Raw genomic sequence first — 10,085 nt, forward strand, 5'->3', positions numbered from 1 at the left:
TCCAGGTACTAACCAGGCCCGACCCTGCTTAACTTCTGAGATCGGACGAGATCAGGTGCTTTCAGGGTGGTATGGCCGTAGGCTCTAGGAGCACTGGTTTTGGGCCTCTTAGCTTTCTTCGCTCAGCTTCAGTACAAGCAAGCAAACCACTCTGAAAAAAAAAAGCCTACAGCACCTGGTATTCCCAGGCGGTCTCCCATCCAGGTACTAACCAGGCCCGACCCTGCTTAACTTCTGAGATCGGACGAGATCAGGTGCTTTCAGGGTGGTATGGCCGTAGGCTCTAGGAGCACTGGTTTTGGGCCTCTTAGCTTTCTTCGCTCAGCTTCAGTACAAGCAAGCAAACCACTCTGAAAAAAAAAAGCCTACAGCACCTGGTATTCCCAGGCGGTCTCCCATCCAGGTACTAACCAGGCCCGACCCTGCTTAACTTCTGAGATCGGACGAGATCAGGTGCTTTCAGGGTGGTATGGCCGTAGGCTCTAGGAGCACTGGTTTTGGGCCTCTTAGCTTTCTTCGCTCAGCTTCAGTACAAGCAAGCAAACCACTCTGAAAAAAAAAAGCCTACAGCACCTGGTATTCCCAGGCGGTCTCCCATCCAGGTACTAACCAGGCCCGACCCTGCTTAACTTCTGAGATCGGACGAGATCAGGTGCTTTCAGGGTGGTATGGCCGTAGGCTCTAGGAGCACTGGTTTTGGGCCTCTTAGCTTTCTTCGCTCAGCTTCAGTACAAGCAAGCAAACCACTCTGAAAAAAAAAAGCCTACAGCACCTGGTATTCCCAGGCGGTCTCCCATCCAGGTACTAACCAGGCCCGACCCTGCTTAACTTCTGAGATCGGACGAGATCAGGTGCTTTCAGGGTGGTATGGCCGTAGGCTCTAGGAGCACTGGTTTTGGGCCTCTTAGCTTTCTTCGCTCAGCTTCAGTACAAGCAAGCAAACCACTCTGAAAAAAAAAAGCCTACAGCACCTGGTATTCCCAGGCGGTCTCCCATCCAGGTACTAACCAGGCCCGACCCTGCTTAACTTCTGAGATCGGACGAGATCAGGTGCTTTCAGGGTGGTATGGCCGTAGGCTCTAGGAGCACTGGTTTTGGGCCTCTTAGCTTTCTTCGCTCAGCTTCAGTACAAGCAAGCAAACCACTCTGAAAAAAAAAAGCCTACAGCACCTGGTATTCCCAGGCGGTCTCCCATCCAGGTACTAACCAGGCCCGACCCTGCTTAACTTCTGAGATCGGACGAGATCAGGTGCTTTCAGGGTGGTATGGCCGTAGGCTCTAGGAACACTGGTTTTGGGCCTCTTAGCTTTCTTCGCTCAGCTTCAGTACAAGCAAGCAAACCACTCTGAAAAAAAAAAGCCTACAGCACCTGGTATTCCCAGGCGGTCTCCCATCCAGGTACTAACCAGGCCCGACCCTGCTTAACTTCTGAGATCGGACGAGATCAGGTGCTTTCAGGGTGGTATGGCCGTAGGCTCTAGGAGCACTGGTTTTGGGCCTCTTAGCTTTCTTCGCTCAGCTTCAGTACAAGCAAGCAAACCACTCTGAAAAAAAAAAGCCTACAGCACCTGGTATTCCCAGGCGGTCTCCCATCCAGGTACTAACCAGGCCCGACCCTGCTTAACTTCTGAGATCGGACGAGATCAGGTGCTTTCAGGGTGGTATGGCCGTAGGCTCTAGGAGCACTGGTTTTGGGCCTCTTAGCTTTCTTCGCTCAGCTTCAGTACAAGCAAGCAAACCACTCTGAAAAAAAAAAGCCTACAGCACCTGGTATTCCCAGGCGGTCTCCCATCCAGGTACTAACCAGGCCCGACCCTGCTTAACTTCTGAGATCGGACGAGATCAGGTGCTTTCAGGGTGGTATGGCCGTAGGCTCTAGGAGCACTGGTTTTGGGCCTCTTAGCTTTCTTCGCTCAGCTTCAGTACAAGCAAGCAAACCACTCTGAAAAAAAAAAGCCTACAGCACCTGGTATTCCCAGGCGGTCTCCCATCCAGGTACTAACCAGGCCCGACCCTGCTTAACTTCTGAGATCGGACGAGATCAGGTGCTTTCAGGGTGGTATGGCCGTAGGCTCTAGGAGCACTGGTTTTGGGCCTCTTAGCTTTCTTCGCTCAGCTTCAGTACAAGCAAGCAAACCACTCTGAAAAAAAAAAGCCTACAGCACCTGGTATTCCCAGGCGGTCTCCCATCCAGGTACTAACCAGGCCCGACCCTGCTTAACTTCTGAGATCGGACGAGATCAGGTGCTTTCAGGGTGGTATGGCCGTAGGCTCTAGGAACACTGGTTTTGGGCCTCTTAGCTTTCTTCGCTCAGCTTCAGTACAAGCAAGCAAACCACTCTGAAAAAAAAAAGCCTACAGCACCTGGTATTCCCAGGCGGTCTCCCATCCAGGTACTAACCAGGCCCGACCCTGCTTAACTTCTGAGATCGGACGAGATCAGGTGCTTTCAGGGTGGTATGGCCGTAGGCTCTAGGAGCACTGGTTTTGGGCCTCTTAGCTTTCTTCGCTCAGCTTCAGTACAAGCAAGCAAACCACTCTGAAAAAAAAAAGCCTACAGCACCTGGTATTCCCAGGCGGTCTCCCATCCAGGTACTAACCAGGCCCGACCCTGCTTAACTTCTGAGATCGGACGAGATCAGGTGCTTTCAGGGTGGTATGGCCGTAGGCTCTAGGAGCACTGGTTTTGGGCCTCTTAGCTTTCTTCGCTCAGCTTCAGTACAAGCAAGCAAACCACTCTGAAAAAAAAAAGCCTACAGCACCTGGTATTCCCAGGCGGTCTCCCATCCAGGTACTAACCAGGCCCGACCCTGCTTAACTTCTGAGATCGGACGAGATCAGGTGCTTTCAGGGTGGTATGGCCGTAGGCTCTAGGAGCACTGGTTTTGGGCCTCTTAGCTTTCTTCGCTCAGCTTCAGTACAAGCAAGCAAACCACTCTGAAAAAAAAAAGCCTACAGCACCTGGTATTCCCAGGCGGTCTCCCATCCAGGTACTAACCAGGCCCGACCCTGCTTAACTTCTGAGATCGGACGAGATCAGGTGCTTTCAGGGTGGTATGGCCGTAGGCTCTAGGAGCACTGGTTTTGGGCCTCTTAGCTTTCTTCGCTCAGCTTCAGTACAAGCAAGCAAACCACTCTGAAAAAAAAAAGCCTACAGCACCTGGTATTCCCAGGCGGTCTCCCATCCAGGTACTAACCAGGCCCGACCCTGCTTAACTTCTGAGATCGGACGAGATCAGGTGCTTTCAGGGTGGTATGGCCGTAGGCTCTAGGAGCACTGGTTTTGGGCCTCTTAGCTTTCTTCGCTCAGCTTCAGTACAAGCAAGCAAACCACTCTGAAAAAAAAAAGCCTACAGCACCTGGTATTCCCAGGCGGTCTCCCATCCAGGTACTAACCAGGCCCGACCCTGCTTAACTTCTGAGATCGGACGAGATCAGGTGCTTTCAGGGTGGTATGGCCGTAGGCTCTAGGAGCACTGGTTTTGGGCCTCTTAGCTTTCTTCGCTCAGCTTCAGTACAAGCAAGCAAACCACTCTGAAAAAAAAAAGCCTACAGCACCTGGTATTCCCAGGCGGTCTCCCATCCAGGTACTAACCAGGCCCGACCCTGCTTAACTTCTGAGATCGGACGAGATCAGGTGCTTTCAGGGTGGTATGGCCGTAGGCTCTAGGAGCACTGGTTTTGGGCCTCTTAGCTTTCTTCGCTCAGCTTCAGTACAAGCAAGCAAACCACTCTGAAAAAAAAAAGCCTACAGCACCTGGTATTCCCAGGCGGTCTCCCATCCAGGTACTAACCAGGCCCGACCCTGCTTAACTTCTGAGATCGGACGAGATCAGGTGCTTTCAGGGTGGTATGGCCGTAGGCTCTAGGAGCACTGGTTTTGGGCCTCTTAGCTTTCTTCGCTCAGCTTCAGTACAAGCAAGCAAACCACTCTGAAAAAAAAAAGCCTACAGCACCTGGTATTCCCAGGCGGTCTCCCATCCAGGTACTAACCAGGCCCGACCCTGCTTAACTTCTGAGATCGGACGAGATCAGGTGCTTTCAGGGTGGTATGGCCGTAGGCTCTAGGAGCACTGGTTTTGGGCCTCTTAGCTTTCTTCGCTCAGCTTCAGTACAAGCAAGCAAACCACTCTGAAAAAAAAAAGCCTACAGCACCTGGTATTCCCAGGCGGTCTCCCATCCAGGTACTAACCAGGCCCGACCCTGCTTAACTTCTGAGATCGGACGAGATCAGGTGCTTTCAGGGTGGTATGGCCGTAGGCTCTAGGAGCACTGGTTTTGGGCCTCTTAGCTTTCTTCGCTCAGCTTCAGTACAAGCAAGCAAACCACTCTGAAAAAAAAAAGCCTACAGCACCTGGTATTCCCAGGCGGTCTCCCATCCAGGTACTAACCAGGCCCGACCCTGCTTAACTTCTGAGATCGGACGAGATCAGGTGCTTTCAGGGTGGTATGGCCGTAGGCTCTAGGAGCACTGGTTTTGGGCCTCTTAGCTTTCTTCGCTCAGCTTCAGTACAAGCAAGCAAACCACTCTGAAAAAAAAAAGCCTACAGCACCTGGTATTCCCAGGCGGTCTCCCATCCAGGTACTAACCAGGCCCGACCCTGCTTAACTTCTGAGATCGGACGAGATCAGGTGCTTTCAGGGTGGTATGGCCGTAGGCTCTAGGAGCACTGGTTTTGGGCCTCTTAGCTTTCTTCGCTCAGCTTCAGTACAAGCAAGCAAACCACTCTGAAAAAAAAAAGCCTACAGCACCTGGTATTCCCAGGCGGTCTCCCATCCAGGTACTAACCAGGCCCGACCCTGCTTAACTTCTGAGATCGGACGAGATCAGGTGCTTTCAGGGTGGTATGGCCGTAGGCTCTAGGAGCACTGGTTTTGGGCCTCTTAGCTTTCTTCGCTCAGCTTCAGTACAAGCAAGCAAACCACTCTGAAAAAAAAAAGCCTACAGCACCTGGTATTCCCAGGCGGTCTCCCATCCAGGTACTAACCAGGCCCGACCCTGCTTAACTTCTGAGATCGGACGAGATCAGGTGCTTTCAGGGTGGTATGGCCGTAGGCTCTAGGAGCACTGGTTTTGGGCCTCTTAGCTTTCTTCGCTCAGCTTCAGTACAAGCAAGCAAACCACTCTGAAAAAAAAAAGCCTACAGCACCTGGTATTCCCAGGCGGTCTCCCATCCAGGTACTAACCAGGCCCGACCCTGCTTAACTTCTGAGATCGGACGAGATCAGGTGCTTTCAGGGTGGTATGGCCGTAGGCTCTAGGAGCACTGGTTTTGGGCCTCTTAGCTTTCTTCGCTCAGCTTCAGTACAAGCAAGCAAACCACTCTGAAAAAAAAAAGCCTACAGCACCTGGTATTCCCAGGCGGTCTCCCATCCAGGTACTAACCAGGCCCGACCCTGCTTAACTTCTGAGATCGGACGAGATCAGGTGCTTTCAGGGTGGTATGGCCGTAGGCTCTAGGAGCACTGGTTTTGGGCCTCTTAGCTTTCTTCGCTCAGCTTCAGTACAAGCAAGCAAACCACTCTGAAAAAAAAAAGCCTACAGCACCTGGTATTCCCAGGCGGTCTCCCATCCAGGTACTAACCAGGCCCGACCCTGCTTAACTTCTGAGATCGGACGAGATCAGGTGCTTTCAGGGTGGTATGGCCGTAGGCTCTAGGAGCACTGGTTTTGGGCCTCTTAGCTTTCTTCGCTCAGCTTCAGTACAAGCAAGCAAACCACTCTGAAAAAAAAAAGCCTACAGCACCTGGTATTCCCAGGCGGTCTCCCATCCAGGTACTAACCAGGCCCGACCCTGCTTAACTTCTGAGATCGGACGAGATCAGGTGCTTTCAGGGTGGTATGGCCGTAGGCTCTAGGAGCACTGGTTTTGGGCCTCTTAGCTTTCTTCGCTCAGCTTCAGTACAAGCAAGCAAACCACTCTGAAAAAAAAAAGCCTACAGCACCTGGTATTCCCAGGCGGTCTCCCATCCAGGTACTAACCAGGCCCGACCCTGCTTAACTTCTGAGATCGGACGAGATCAGGTGATCAGGTGCTTTCAGGGTGGTATGGCCGTAGGCTCTAGGAGCACTGGTTTTGGGCCTCTTAGCTTTCTTCGCTCAGCTTCAGTACAAGCAAGCAAACCACTCTGAAAAAAAAAAGCCTACAGCACCTGGTATTCCCAGGCGGTCTCCCATCCAGGCTCCAGGACCCTGCTTAACTTCTGAGATCGGACGAGATCAGGTGCTTTCAGGGTGGTATGGCCGTAGGCTCTAGGAGCACTGGTTTTGGGCCTCTTAGCTTTCTTCGCTCAGCTTCAGTACAAGCAAGCAAACCACTCTGAAAAAAAAAAGCCTACAGCACCTGGTATTCCCAGGCGGTCTCCCATCCAGGTACTAACCAGGCCCGACCCTGCTTAACTTCTGAGATCGGACGAGATCAGGTGCTTTCAGGGTGGTATGGCCGTAGGCTCTAGGAGCACTGGTTTTGGGCCTCTTAGCTTTCTTCGCTCAGCTTCAGTACAAGCAAGCAAACCACTCTGAAAAAAAAAAGCCTACAGCACCTGGTATTCCCAGGCGGTCTCCCATCCAGGTACTAACCAGGCCCGACCCTGCTTAACTTCTGAGATCGGACGAGATCAGGTGCTTTCAGGGTGGTATGGCCGTAGGCTCTAGGAGCACTGGTTTTGGGCCTCTTAGCTTTCTTCGCTCAGCTTCAGTACAAGCAAGCAAACCACTCTGAAAAAAAAAAGCCTACAGCACCTGGTATTCCCAGGCGGTCTCCCATCCAGGTACTAACCAGGCCCGACCCTGCTTAACTTCTGAGATCGGACGAGATCAGGTGCTTTCAGGGTGGTATGGCCGTAGGCTCTAGGAGCACTGGTTTTGGGCCTCTTAGCTTTCTTCGCTCAGCTTCAGTACAAGCAAGCAAACCACTCTGAAAAAAAAAGCCTACAGCACCTGGTATTCCCAGGCGGTCTCCCATCCAGGTACTAACCAGGCCCGACCCTGCTTAACTTCTGAGATCGGACGAGATCAGGTGCTTTCAGGGTGGTATGGCCGTAGGCTCTAGGAGCACTGGTTTTGGGCCTCTTAGCTTTCTTCGCTCAGCTTCAGTGCAAGCAAACCACTCTGAAAAAAAAAAGCCTACAGCACCTGGTATTCCCAGGCGGTCTCCCATCCAGGTACTAACCAGGCCCGACCCTGCTTAACTTCTGAGATCGGACGAGATCAGGTGCTTTCAGGGTGGTATGGCCGTAGGCTCTAGGAGCACTGGTTTTGGGCCTCTTAGCATTCTTCGCTCAGCTTCAGTACAAGCAAGCAAACCACTCTGAAAAAAAAAAGCCTACAGCACCTGGTGTTCCCAGGCGGTCTCCCATCCAGGTACTAACCAGGCCCGACCCTGCTTAACTTCTGAGATCGGACGAGATCAGGTGCTTTCAGGGTGGTATGGCCGTAGGCTCTAGGAGCACTGGTTTTGGGCCTCTTAGCTTTCTTGGCTCAGCTTCAGTACAAGCAAGCAAACCACTCTGAAAAAAAAAAGCCTACAGCACCTGGTATTCCCAGGCGGTCTCCCATCCAGGTACTAACCAGGCCCGACCCTGCTTAACTTCTGAGATCGGACGAGATCAGGTGCTTTCAGGGTGGTATGGCTGTAGGCTCTAGGAGCACTGGTTTTGGGCCTCTTAGCTTTCTTCGCTCAGCTTCAGTACAAGCAAGCAAACCACTCTGAAAAAAAAAAGCCTACAGCACCTGGTATTCCCAGGCGGTCTCCCATCCAGGTACTAACCAGGCCCGACCCTGCTTAACTTCTGAGATCGGACGAGATCAGGTGCTTTCAGGGTGGTATGGCCGTAGGCTCTAGGAGCACTGGTTTTGGGCCTCTTAGCTTTCTTCGCTCAGCTTCAGTACAAGCAAGCAAACCACTCTGAAAAAAAAAAGCCTACAGCACCTGGTATTCCCAGGCGGTCTCCCATCCAGGTACTAACCAGGCCCGACCCTGCTTAACTTCTGAGATCGGACGAGATCAGGTGCTTTCAGGGTGGTATGCCGGAAGGCTCTAGGAGCACTGGTTTTGGGCCTCTTAGCTTTCTTCGCTCAGCTTCAGTACAAGCAAGCAAACCACTCTGAAAAAAAAAAGACTACAGCACCTGGTATTCCCAGGCGGTCTCCCATCCAGGTACTAACCAGGCCCGACCTTGCTTAACTTCTGAGATCGGACGAGATCAGGTGCTTTCAGGGTGGTATGGCCGTAGGCTCTAGGAGCACTGGTTTTGGGCCTCTTAGCTTTCTTCGCTCAGCTTCAGTACAAGCAAGCAAACCACTCTGAAAAAAAAAAAGCCTACAGCACCTGGTATTCCCAGGCGGTCTCCCATCCAGGTACTAACCAGGCCCGACCCTGCTTAACTTCTGAGATCGGACGAGATCAGGTGCTTTCAGGGTGGTATGGCCGTAGGCTCTAGGAGCACTGGTTTTGGGCCTCTTAGCTTTCTTCGCTCAGCTTCAGTACAAGCAAGCAAACCACTCTGAAAAAAAAAAGCCTACAGCACCTGGTATTCCCAGGCGGTCTCCCATCCAGGTACTAACCAGGCCCGACCCTGCTTAACTTCTGAGATCGGACGAGATCAGGTGCTTTCAGGGTGGTATGGCCGTAGGCTCTAGGAGCACTGGTTTTGGGCCTCTTAGCTTTCTTCGCTCAGCTTCAGTACAAGCAAGCAAACCACTCTGAAAAAAAAAAGCCTACAGCACCTGGTATTCCCAGGCGGTCTCCCATCCAGGTACTAACCAGGCCCGACCCTGCTTAACTTCTGAGATCGGACGAGATCAGGTGCTTTCAGGGTGGTATGGCCGTAGGCGCTAGGAGCACTGGTTTTGGGCCTCTTAGCTTTCTTCGCTCAGCTTCAGTACAAGCAAGCAAACCACTCGAAAAAAAAAAGCCTACAGCACCTGGTATTCCCAGGCGGTCTCCCATCCAGGTACTAACCAGGCCCGACCCTGCTTAACTTCTGAGATCGGACGAGATCAGGTGCTTTCAGGGTGGTATGGCCGTAGGCGCTAGGAGCACTGGTTTTGGGCCTCTTAGCTTTCTTCGCTCAGCTTCAGTACAAGCAAGCAAACCACTCTGAAAAAAAAAAGCCTACAGCACCTGGTATTCCCAGGCGGTCTCCCATCCAGGTACTAACCAGGCCCGACCCTGCTTAACTTCTGAGATCGGACGAGATCAGGTGCTTTCAGGGTGGTATGGCCGTAGGCTCTAGGAGCACTGGTTTTGGGCCTCTTAGCTTTCTTCGCTCAGCTTCAGTACAAGCAAGCAAACCACTCTGAAAACAAAAAAGCCTACAGCACCTGGTATTCCCAGGCGGTCTCCCATCCAGGTACTAACCAGGCCCGACCCTGCTTAACTTCTGAGATCGGACGAGATCAGGTGCTTTCAGGGTGGTATGGCCGTAGGCGCTAGGAGCACTGGTTTTGGCCTCTTAGCTTTCTTCGCTCAGCTTCAGTACAAGCAAGCAAACCACTCTGAAAAAAAAAAGCCTACAGCACCTGGTATTCCCAGGCGGTCTCCCATCCAGGTACTAACCAGGCCCGACCCTGCTTAACTTCTGAGATCGGACGAGATCAGGTGCTTTCAGGGTGGTATGGCCGTAGGCTCTAGGAGCACTGGTTTTGGGCCTCTTAGCTTTCTTCGCTCAGCTTCAGTACAAGCAAGCAAACCACTCTGAAAAAAAAAAGCCTACAGCACCTGGTATTCCCAGGCGGTCTCCCATCCAGGTACTAACCAGGCCCGACCCTGCTTAACTTCTGAGATCGGACGAGATCAGGTGCTTTCAGGGTGGTATGGCCGTAGGCTCTAGGAGCACTGGTTTTGGGCCTCTTAGCTTTCTTCGCTCAGCTTCAGTACAAGCAAGCAAACCACTCTGAAAAAAAAAAGCCTACAGCACCTGGTATTCCCAGGCGGTCTCCCATCCAGGTACTAACCAGGCCCGACCCTGCTTAACTTCTGAGATCGGACGAGATCAGGTGCTTTCAGGGTGGTATGGCCGTAGGCTCTAGGAGCACTGGTTTTGGGCCTCTTAGCTTTCTTCGCTCAGCTTCAGTACAAGCA

At 52.3% G+C, this 10,085-nt stretch overlaps 49 non-coding genes and 2 pseudogenes across 49 annotated transcripts in view; all 51 read right to left on the minus strand.

The window, feature by feature from the left end:
• Positions 1–83, minus strand: part of LOC147682336 (5S ribosomal RNA) — a 119-nt gene extending 36 nt beyond the window's left edge. The window contains exon 1 of the ribosomal RNA XR_015302081.1: positions 1–83. This exon is cut by the window's left edge and continues 36 nt beyond it. This is a non-coding gene — a ribosomal RNA (5S ribosomal RNA).
• Positions 84–163: 80 nt separating this feature from the next.
• On the minus strand, positions 164–282 carry LOC147682337 (5S ribosomal RNA). Its single transcript, XR_015302082.1, has one exon. It is a non-coding gene; the product is annotated as a 5S ribosomal RNA (ribosomal RNA).
• An 80-nt stretch (positions 283–362) lies between these two features.
• Positions 363–481, minus strand: LOC147682338 (5S ribosomal RNA). Its single transcript, XR_015302083.1, has one exon. It is a non-coding gene; the product is annotated as a 5S ribosomal RNA (ribosomal RNA).
• Positions 482–561: 80 nt separating this feature from the next.
• Positions 562–680, minus strand: LOC147682339 (5S ribosomal RNA). The gene has a single exon (XR_015302084.1). It is a non-coding gene; the product is annotated as a 5S ribosomal RNA (ribosomal RNA).
• Positions 681–760: 80 nt separating this feature from the next.
• Positions 761–879, minus strand: LOC147682340 (5S ribosomal RNA). Its single transcript, XR_015302085.1, has one exon. It is a non-coding gene; the product is annotated as a 5S ribosomal RNA (ribosomal RNA).
• Positions 880–959: 80 nt separating this feature from the next.
• On the minus strand, positions 960–1,078 carry LOC147682341 (5S ribosomal RNA). The gene has a single exon (XR_015302086.1). It is a non-coding gene; the product is annotated as a 5S ribosomal RNA (ribosomal RNA).
• An 80-nt stretch (positions 1,079–1,158) lies between these two features.
• LOC147682342 (5S ribosomal RNA) lies at positions 1,159–1,277 on the minus strand. Its single transcript, XR_015302087.1, has one exon. It is a non-coding gene; the product is annotated as a 5S ribosomal RNA (ribosomal RNA).
• An 80-nt stretch (positions 1,278–1,357) lies between these two features.
• LOC147682343 (5S ribosomal RNA) lies at positions 1,358–1,476 on the minus strand. The gene has a single exon (XR_015302088.1). It is a non-coding gene; the product is annotated as a 5S ribosomal RNA (ribosomal RNA).
• Positions 1,477–1,556: 80 nt separating this feature from the next.
• On the minus strand, positions 1,557–1,675 carry LOC147682344 (5S ribosomal RNA). Its single transcript, XR_015302089.1, has one exon. It is a non-coding gene; the product is annotated as a 5S ribosomal RNA (ribosomal RNA).
• An 80-nt stretch (positions 1,676–1,755) lies between these two features.
• On the minus strand, positions 1,756–1,874 carry LOC147682345 (5S ribosomal RNA). The gene has a single exon (XR_015302090.1). It is a non-coding gene; the product is annotated as a 5S ribosomal RNA (ribosomal RNA).
• An 80-nt stretch (positions 1,875–1,954) lies between these two features.
• Positions 1,955–2,073, minus strand: LOC147682346 (5S ribosomal RNA). Its single transcript, XR_015302091.1, has one exon. It is a non-coding gene; the product is annotated as a 5S ribosomal RNA (ribosomal RNA).
• Positions 2,074–2,153: 80 nt separating this feature from the next.
• Positions 2,154–2,272, minus strand: LOC147682347 (5S ribosomal RNA). The gene has a single exon (XR_015302092.1). It is a non-coding gene; the product is annotated as a 5S ribosomal RNA (ribosomal RNA).
• Positions 2,273–2,352: 80 nt separating this feature from the next.
• LOC147682348 (5S ribosomal RNA) lies at positions 2,353–2,471 on the minus strand. Its single transcript, XR_015302093.1, has one exon. It is a non-coding gene; the product is annotated as a 5S ribosomal RNA (ribosomal RNA).
• An 80-nt stretch (positions 2,472–2,551) lies between these two features.
• On the minus strand, positions 2,552–2,670 carry LOC147682349 (5S ribosomal RNA). Its single transcript, XR_015302094.1, has one exon. It is a non-coding gene; the product is annotated as a 5S ribosomal RNA (ribosomal RNA).
• An 80-nt stretch (positions 2,671–2,750) lies between these two features.
• LOC147682350 (5S ribosomal RNA) lies at positions 2,751–2,869 on the minus strand. The gene has a single exon (XR_015302095.1). It is a non-coding gene; the product is annotated as a 5S ribosomal RNA (ribosomal RNA).
• An 80-nt stretch (positions 2,870–2,949) lies between these two features.
• Positions 2,950–3,068, minus strand: LOC147682351 (5S ribosomal RNA). Its single transcript, XR_015302096.1, has one exon. It is a non-coding gene; the product is annotated as a 5S ribosomal RNA (ribosomal RNA).
• An 80-nt stretch (positions 3,069–3,148) lies between these two features.
• Positions 3,149–3,267, minus strand: LOC147682352 (5S ribosomal RNA). Its single transcript, XR_015302097.1, has one exon. It is a non-coding gene; the product is annotated as a 5S ribosomal RNA (ribosomal RNA).
• An 80-nt stretch (positions 3,268–3,347) lies between these two features.
• On the minus strand, positions 3,348–3,466 carry LOC147682353 (5S ribosomal RNA). Its single transcript, XR_015302098.1, has one exon. It is a non-coding gene; the product is annotated as a 5S ribosomal RNA (ribosomal RNA).
• Positions 3,467–3,546: 80 nt separating this feature from the next.
• LOC147682354 (5S ribosomal RNA) lies at positions 3,547–3,665 on the minus strand. The gene has a single exon (XR_015302099.1). It is a non-coding gene; the product is annotated as a 5S ribosomal RNA (ribosomal RNA).
• An 80-nt stretch (positions 3,666–3,745) lies between these two features.
• LOC147682355 (5S ribosomal RNA) lies at positions 3,746–3,864 on the minus strand. The gene has a single exon (XR_015302100.1). It is a non-coding gene; the product is annotated as a 5S ribosomal RNA (ribosomal RNA).
• An 80-nt stretch (positions 3,865–3,944) lies between these two features.
• On the minus strand, positions 3,945–4,063 carry LOC147682356 (5S ribosomal RNA). Its single transcript, XR_015302101.1, has one exon. It is a non-coding gene; the product is annotated as a 5S ribosomal RNA (ribosomal RNA).
• Positions 4,064–4,143: 80 nt separating this feature from the next.
• Positions 4,144–4,262, minus strand: LOC147682357 (5S ribosomal RNA). The gene has a single exon (XR_015302102.1). It is a non-coding gene; the product is annotated as a 5S ribosomal RNA (ribosomal RNA).
• Positions 4,263–4,342: 80 nt separating this feature from the next.
• Positions 4,343–4,461, minus strand: LOC147682358 (5S ribosomal RNA). Its single transcript, XR_015302103.1, has one exon. It is a non-coding gene; the product is annotated as a 5S ribosomal RNA (ribosomal RNA).
• Positions 4,462–4,541: 80 nt separating this feature from the next.
• LOC147682359 (5S ribosomal RNA) lies at positions 4,542–4,660 on the minus strand. Its single transcript, XR_015302104.1, has one exon. It is a non-coding gene; the product is annotated as a 5S ribosomal RNA (ribosomal RNA).
• An 80-nt stretch (positions 4,661–4,740) lies between these two features.
• Positions 4,741–4,859, minus strand: LOC147682360 (5S ribosomal RNA). The gene has a single exon (XR_015302105.1). It is a non-coding gene; the product is annotated as a 5S ribosomal RNA (ribosomal RNA).
• An 80-nt stretch (positions 4,860–4,939) lies between these two features.
• On the minus strand, positions 4,940–5,058 carry LOC147682361 (5S ribosomal RNA). Its single transcript, XR_015302106.1, has one exon. It is a non-coding gene; the product is annotated as a 5S ribosomal RNA (ribosomal RNA).
• An 80-nt stretch (positions 5,059–5,138) lies between these two features.
• Positions 5,139–5,257, minus strand: LOC147682362 (5S ribosomal RNA). Its single transcript, XR_015302107.1, has one exon. It is a non-coding gene; the product is annotated as a 5S ribosomal RNA (ribosomal RNA).
• Positions 5,258–5,337: 80 nt separating this feature from the next.
• Positions 5,338–5,456, minus strand: LOC147682363 (5S ribosomal RNA). Its single transcript, XR_015302108.1, has one exon. It is a non-coding gene; the product is annotated as a 5S ribosomal RNA (ribosomal RNA).
• An 80-nt stretch (positions 5,457–5,536) lies between these two features.
• LOC147682364 (5S ribosomal RNA) lies at positions 5,537–5,655 on the minus strand. The gene has a single exon (XR_015302109.1). It is a non-coding gene; the product is annotated as a 5S ribosomal RNA (ribosomal RNA).
• Positions 5,656–5,735: 80 nt separating this feature from the next.
• LOC147682365 (5S ribosomal RNA) lies at positions 5,736–5,854 on the minus strand. The gene has a single exon (XR_015302110.1). It is a non-coding gene; the product is annotated as a 5S ribosomal RNA (ribosomal RNA).
• Positions 5,855–5,934: 80 nt separating this feature from the next.
• LOC147682366 (5S ribosomal RNA) lies at positions 5,935–6,061 on the minus strand (annotated as a pseudogene).
• Positions 6,062–6,141: 80 nt separating this feature from the next.
• Positions 6,142–6,252, minus strand: LOC147682367 (5S ribosomal RNA; annotated as a pseudogene).
• Positions 6,253–6,332: 80 nt separating this feature from the next.
• Positions 6,333–6,451, minus strand: LOC147682368 (5S ribosomal RNA). The gene has a single exon (XR_015302111.1). It is a non-coding gene; the product is annotated as a 5S ribosomal RNA (ribosomal RNA).
• Positions 6,452–6,531: 80 nt separating this feature from the next.
• On the minus strand, positions 6,532–6,650 carry LOC147682369 (5S ribosomal RNA). Its single transcript, XR_015302112.1, has one exon. It is a non-coding gene; the product is annotated as a 5S ribosomal RNA (ribosomal RNA).
• Positions 6,651–6,730: 80 nt separating this feature from the next.
• LOC147682370 (5S ribosomal RNA) lies at positions 6,731–6,849 on the minus strand. The gene has a single exon (XR_015302113.1). It is a non-coding gene; the product is annotated as a 5S ribosomal RNA (ribosomal RNA).
• Positions 6,850–6,928: 79 nt separating this feature from the next.
• LOC147682371 (5S ribosomal RNA) lies at positions 6,929–7,047 on the minus strand. The gene has a single exon (XR_015302114.1). It is a non-coding gene; the product is annotated as a 5S ribosomal RNA (ribosomal RNA).
• Positions 7,048–7,123: 76 nt separating this feature from the next.
• On the minus strand, positions 7,124–7,242 carry LOC147682372 (5S ribosomal RNA). Its single transcript, XR_015302115.1, has one exon. It is a non-coding gene; the product is annotated as a 5S ribosomal RNA (ribosomal RNA).
• Positions 7,243–7,322: 80 nt separating this feature from the next.
• LOC147682373 (5S ribosomal RNA) lies at positions 7,323–7,441 on the minus strand. The gene has a single exon (XR_015301508.1). It is a non-coding gene; the product is annotated as a 5S ribosomal RNA (ribosomal RNA).
• An 80-nt stretch (positions 7,442–7,521) lies between these two features.
• Positions 7,522–7,640, minus strand: LOC147682374 (5S ribosomal RNA). The gene has a single exon (XR_015301510.1). It is a non-coding gene; the product is annotated as a 5S ribosomal RNA (ribosomal RNA).
• Positions 7,641–7,720: 80 nt separating this feature from the next.
• On the minus strand, positions 7,721–7,839 carry LOC147682375 (5S ribosomal RNA). Its single transcript, XR_015302116.1, has one exon. It is a non-coding gene; the product is annotated as a 5S ribosomal RNA (ribosomal RNA).
• An 80-nt stretch (positions 7,840–7,919) lies between these two features.
• On the minus strand, positions 7,920–8,038 carry LOC147682376 (5S ribosomal RNA). Its single transcript, XR_015301603.1, has one exon. It is a non-coding gene; the product is annotated as a 5S ribosomal RNA (ribosomal RNA).
• An 80-nt stretch (positions 8,039–8,118) lies between these two features.
• LOC147682377 (5S ribosomal RNA) lies at positions 8,119–8,237 on the minus strand. The gene has a single exon (XR_015301589.1). It is a non-coding gene; the product is annotated as a 5S ribosomal RNA (ribosomal RNA).
• Positions 8,238–8,318: 81 nt separating this feature from the next.
• LOC147682378 (5S ribosomal RNA) lies at positions 8,319–8,437 on the minus strand. Its single transcript, XR_015302117.1, has one exon. It is a non-coding gene; the product is annotated as a 5S ribosomal RNA (ribosomal RNA).
• Positions 8,438–8,517: 80 nt separating this feature from the next.
• LOC147682379 (5S ribosomal RNA) lies at positions 8,518–8,636 on the minus strand. Its single transcript, XR_015302118.1, has one exon. It is a non-coding gene; the product is annotated as a 5S ribosomal RNA (ribosomal RNA).
• Positions 8,637–8,716: 80 nt separating this feature from the next.
• Positions 8,717–8,835, minus strand: LOC147682380 (5S ribosomal RNA). The gene has a single exon (XR_015302119.1). It is a non-coding gene; the product is annotated as a 5S ribosomal RNA (ribosomal RNA).
• Positions 8,836–8,914: 79 nt separating this feature from the next.
• Positions 8,915–9,033, minus strand: LOC147682381 (5S ribosomal RNA). Its single transcript, XR_015302121.1, has one exon. It is a non-coding gene; the product is annotated as a 5S ribosomal RNA (ribosomal RNA).
• Positions 9,034–9,113: 80 nt separating this feature from the next.
• On the minus strand, positions 9,114–9,232 carry LOC147682382 (5S ribosomal RNA). Its single transcript, XR_015302122.1, has one exon. It is a non-coding gene; the product is annotated as a 5S ribosomal RNA (ribosomal RNA).
• An 81-nt stretch (positions 9,233–9,313) lies between these two features.
• Positions 9,314–9,432, minus strand: LOC147682383 (5S ribosomal RNA). The gene has a single exon (XR_015302123.1). It is a non-coding gene; the product is annotated as a 5S ribosomal RNA (ribosomal RNA).
• Positions 9,433–9,511: 79 nt separating this feature from the next.
• LOC147682384 (5S ribosomal RNA) lies at positions 9,512–9,630 on the minus strand. The gene has a single exon (XR_015302124.1). It is a non-coding gene; the product is annotated as a 5S ribosomal RNA (ribosomal RNA).
• Positions 9,631–9,710: 80 nt separating this feature from the next.
• Positions 9,711–9,829, minus strand: LOC147682385 (5S ribosomal RNA). Its single transcript, XR_015302125.1, has one exon. It is a non-coding gene; the product is annotated as a 5S ribosomal RNA (ribosomal RNA).
• Positions 9,830–9,909: 80 nt separating this feature from the next.
• LOC147682386 (5S ribosomal RNA) lies at positions 9,910–10,028 on the minus strand. The gene has a single exon (XR_015302126.1). It is a non-coding gene; the product is annotated as a 5S ribosomal RNA (ribosomal RNA).
• Positions 10,029–10,085: the final 57 nt, after the last annotated feature.

The sequence above is a fragment of the Lissotriton vulgaris genome, chromosome 11 (genome assembly GCF_964263255.1).
Source record: "Lissotriton vulgaris chromosome 11, aLisVul1.2, whole genome shotgun sequence".
In the NCBI taxonomy this organism is placed as follows: domain Eukaryota; kingdom Metazoa; phylum Chordata; class Amphibia; order Caudata; family Salamandridae; genus Lissotriton; species Lissotriton vulgaris.